The sequence below is a fragment of the Oratosquilla oratoria genome, chromosome 17 (assembly GCF_046742065.1).
Source record: "Oratosquilla oratoria isolate Oo_2021 chromosome 17, ASM4674206v1, whole genome shotgun sequence".
Lineage (NCBI taxonomy): Eukaryota > Metazoa > Arthropoda > Malacostraca > Stomatopoda > Squillidae > Oratosquilla > Oratosquilla oratoria.
This window is the reverse complement of record NC_134793.1, coordinates 12471316-12476626: the sequence shown is the minus strand read 5'-3', so window position 1 is coordinate 12476626 and position 5311 is coordinate 12471316.

The following is a 5311-nucleotide window of genomic DNA, read 5'->3' as shown; positions in this document are numbered from 1 at the left end:
AAACTATGTTGTAACTTCCATATTTGTTTTTTGAAAGGTACCTTATCAAAAGCTTTTTCTAAGTGCAATACTTTCTACATATATTGTGCCTTTTGTACTGTTTCAGCTGGGGAGCAGGGTCTTTTCAGTGGACAGCAAGTAGTGGGATGGAGTGAAGAGGGCAGAGGGGGATGGGATGGGTCCACATTAGAATGACATAGTGGATTGGTGTGAGTTGGAGTTGGCTGTGATGGGGCAAGTAGGACTGGAGTGGGAGGTTGTGTGGCGAGTTCTTGTGTTGAGTTTTTGACCTTGCTTAGTGGGACTGTTGGAGAAGTGCTGGGGTGAGTGGGGTTGGAGGATTGGTTGTGCTTGGGTATTGGATCACAGTGCTCCTGCATATGTGATTTCAGTTACGAGTATACCCGTCTTGTACCTTACACAGTTTTGGGCCTCTTGAAAGACTTAACACTAGGTCTTGGATGCAGAGGATATAGTGTTGAAAGCTGCACGCTATAATGAGTGAGGAGGATGCCTTGTGGTCTTGACCACATTTGCCACATGTGCAGAGGTTGAATAGTTCATGCATGTGGCTGTCTGCATAGTGGAGACAGTTTTATGTCAAGAACATTGGTAACCAAAATGGCATGTGGGCATGAGTACTACTGTACCTTCATGTGTTTTATCTCGGGTGTCCCATGTAAAGATGTGTTAGAAGATATTGTCAGAGCAGTTGTGGTGTGAACATAGTATGTTTGAGAATCTGATATCCCTTATCAGTACTGGAGTGGCAGATAATGAACATGGCTTACTAGTATCTGCTCTTTTGTTTTGACAGAAGTAACTACTTTCCTCTCAGGGGAGGAGAGATACTTGCAGTGTGTCATCAAGTAAGACAGGTTGTGGGTACTGGGGGAGGTCTCATCAACCTGTTGATGGAGAGGTATTACTGTGCAGGGTGAGGATGCAGCAGGGGAACTCTAGTTGATTCAAGAATGGCTGCTGCTCTCCCCTTCTTCTGTGGTTTGCATTAGGATATATTTATGGTTGCAGAAAGGATACCTTTGCTTGGGGTGGCTCCCCAGCCAAGTGAAGATAGAGTGGTCTATGTTTGGGCTACCATTTGTAGACCCTTCCCTATATGGGATGAGCAGAGAGGATCCTGAATAGGGCTGCTCAGTTATATGGGCTACTGCCAAGCTGCACTGCCACCTATGTTCCCAGACAGGGCTACCACTGGGCCTATGTTATCCTATGGGTCATGACTGAGAGTTTCTTGAGATAATCATTTCCTGCCTATCAATGCTCAAGACATTAAAGATGAGAGAGAGAAAAAAAAAAAAAAAAAAAAAAAAAAAAAATTATATATATATATATATATATATATATATATATATATATATATATATATATATATATATATATAGCTTTCCTTATAGATGCATTAACACCTAGGATAGCTTAGAGGTTAATATTGCCCAAACTAAATCTGTATGCAACTTCAAAGCTAGAAATGAAAAAAAAAATGATTTCACAAATGTCAGCATATTACAATTAGGTAAATCCAGTTAAGTTAATACACTCTTGGCACTTGACACACAAGGTGGTGATGAAGTAGCAGTTAACCTGAAGAAGAGCTTTGTCCTCCTAGTCATCATTGGCTCCAGGTCCTCATGGTGTGAAGTACATTCAAAACCAACACAACATATGACTCGGTGGCATACCATACATACATACACATAGCAAAAGGCCCTTTCCCTTATAAGGGGGTGGCTGAGTTGAAGCTTACACCCGCCCTTCACCTATCCCATTATATAGGATAATAAAGCACAAAGTAAACACAAAATTGGTTTATTGTTGTTACGTCTTATGGTAAGACACTGATCTCTTACATAAAATATATATAGTGCAGTTGCTTTACTTCACAAAGACATTACATCTTGGATAGACTCCACACTTACAGTAAACAAGGTCTTCAAGCCTGTAGTTTGGTTTCCTTACTACAACAAATCATACCAGTGAAAGTAGCTCCCCTTAATCAGAGTTGACAATGGTATGAAGTGGTATTATATATATTGATTGGTATGGGGGTGGTAGAGGCTGGCACGAACGATATAGAGTTAGCAAAACATACTAGCGGTGAGTGGTAGCTCCCTTAGGCGCCCCAAAGTTCAAATTCTTTTGGGGTTTTCTTCCTTCCGTAAACGAAGCGAACATGTGAAATGAAAAGGTAACCAAGCCAGAAAAGCTCAGGTGTTTGTTTCTTTCTGTTTCACGTTGCAGGGTATCCCTCCTTTTCATTCACTTTCGTTCACGGTGACCCACCAAGTACAGTGCCACATTGGGCACTGCCTGGTGCGTGCGCTACGTCCGGGAACAGTACAAGACCATTGGAAACCATTAAGACTGTTACAGACCATTGAAGAGCAAGTGGGTGTAATCCATAAATAAATATATGCACGAGTTTCTTTATTCTCCGAAAAAATAAGTGATACACATTTGTGTTATGGAGTACAATTGCATGAAGTCTCGTTGGGTCCAATATTGACCTCTCTATGTACAAAGAGGTTTTTGATCCTCAAGTCTGAAAAGGACACTAATTAATTTTCTTAGAACTGATAGGCATAATTACTGATTAGCTTATCTACCTTTATTCAGGAGTAATGGATGGCTGTTTGGAAAATGAAACCTAAGGAACCTTTGATCCACTTACAAACTACCACTGACCCGATATGAACTTGACAGTGATTGCCATTTCTAGTCTGTTTTGGTCCTTTCTCTGACCCACCTCTCCCTGCATGGACCTCCAAAATCAGGCATACTATCCTTGTGAAAAAAACAATAATGATAATAAAAAATAAAGAACATAAATTGGTTTTATCTTTCCACTTGCTTTATTTCAACAGGGATGTGAGCTAGGCTCACTCTCCCCTCTCTTAGTTTTGGAGGTTGGATGGAACATTTGGTGATGGCTGGGTTGGCAACCCATTTCATAAGGAAATCTTCCACAGATGGGAACATATGCACACATTAAGTATACACTGTTTTGTGGTACAGGAAAAGCTGGGAGCAGAGAATAGAGGACTTCAAAACCATGCAAGTAGCCTGGTTAAGCACAATTCTTGGGCTTGAACACTGCACCAGAGAAACACAACAGGACATTTAACCTTTTCCCTGCAGTTTAGGTCACACGTACGCTACTCTGGCTGCCGCTAGACTATCTTATTCATTCGAAGGAAACCCCACAGCAGTCCGAGTATTGAATGCAGGAGCAAAGAAATTTTGTTGTTGAACCTTGGCAGCATAACATAACTAGTGTTCTTCTCTCAAACTATGGGCTGTCCCAGCAATACTGTCAATAATGAGTCCCATTTTATGGCAACACTTTCATCCTAACTATTTGATTGGATGTAGCACAGTGTGTTTAAGCACAACAGCCAATCAGGTACATTTATGACAAAAATGTTGCAATAACATGAGGTTTATTACTGATAAAGTTGCCTAGATACATTTACATTCTGACAATACCCTGTAGTACTATAGCCCTTATGAGGGGAAAGGGCCTTTGTGGTGTGTGGGTGTATGTATATTGCCAGGACACTTTTCCAAATCTTTTTGTTTTATGACAAAAACTAATGGGCACAATAGAGCTACTAAGTTATAATAAATATTTTAGACTGTGTAACCTTATCAGTAAAGATTTTTGTTGCCCTCTTTTGTCCTTAATTGTTATCATTCATTGCAAAGAGAAAATGAAAAACTGACCTGACAGTAATGAATAAGCTATAGTATCAACAAGTGTTAGTGGTATTTCAGTACTGGGATCATAAAATATAAATGTTTCATTGGTGAGATTGGTGCCAGTTTAGCTTTTCTGCTAGGGAAGGGGGGGAAGGCATGGAGGGACAGGAGCGGGCAGGAGCAGAGAGGGGCCCAAGATATTGCGGCAACTTGAGGGACTGAGTGATCTTGTCCTCCGTCAAACCTAAATGGATTGAAGAAGTGGTGGGATGAAGATGAGCATCAATCCGTCAACCCTTTGACTGCAATGCAATGCATTTTACCTACTGTGTTCTGGCCAAAACAGGCAGTTTTATTCACCTGTAAGGAAGGTCCTTGACCTTGTTTCAGTGAGATCCGAATAAAATTACCTGTAATTGACCCAAAAAACCACAAAGTATATGAATGATGATTTTTTTTTTAAATCCCTTCAGTCCTATAACACACAATATACATTTCATCAGAAGCACACACCAGAAAATTTCATCCAGCTGAAATGGACCCCAGATAGAATGCAACCCATTTCAGGGTCCGTCCCTCAGAGACACAGTAAGATTGTATGTTAGTATCTAGAAACAAAATCTTTTAAAGTGTAGCAGGGTACCCAAGAGACCCATGGAACAGGGGAAAGGAACATTGGAAGCTGCTGCGGCTGCAGTGTGGCAGAGAACCAGAGAGAGCAGACCAAGGGGGCAACCAGAAACATCGCAGGTGTGGTGACGCAAGCAATGGGATGCTTCCAAAGGACTTATGCAGGTACATAAGTATAAATATACATGTATGATTTTATGTATGTATCCATGTATACATATATATATATATATGTATTGTGTGTGTGTGTGTGTGTGTGCGTGTATTAGATATACACACATTTATATACATACACATAAAAAGATACCCCCCTTGTAAGGGGGTGGCCTAGTCAAGTCAAATGTATATGCATATAATATATATATATATATATATATATATATATATTATACATATAGGGGGTCCTTGAGTTATGATGGAGTTCGGTTCCTACCCAATGTTGTAAGCTGATTTTCGGCATAGGTCACCATCCTAAGTAAGAACCTTCCATTGTGAAAAAAAAAAAAAAAAAAAAATGGATGACGATGTATTCCTTCTCTGCGCTTACCAACTAGTTCTTTGTATCATAAAAAAGAGTAAAAGCATCAGCAAAAGGGTATGTACAGGGACAAACATTGCTAGTGTCATAACCACGAAATGGTATAAGTTGAAACTGTCATTAAACAAGGGCTCCCTGTATTTACCTAGTTGTATTTACCTAGTTGTAATATACGGGAGGAGAGCTATGCTCGTAGTGACCCGTCTTTGTATGTTTATGTGTCTGTGTGTATGTATGTGTGTGTGTGTATATATATATATATATATATATATATATATATATATATATATATATATATATATATAAATATAAATATAAATATATATATATATATATATATAGTCAGACCTCGCTATACATGAGTGTTAGGTTCCTTAGCCATTGTGCAGGATGAAATTCGTGTTGGGCAAATAACAGGTCTTA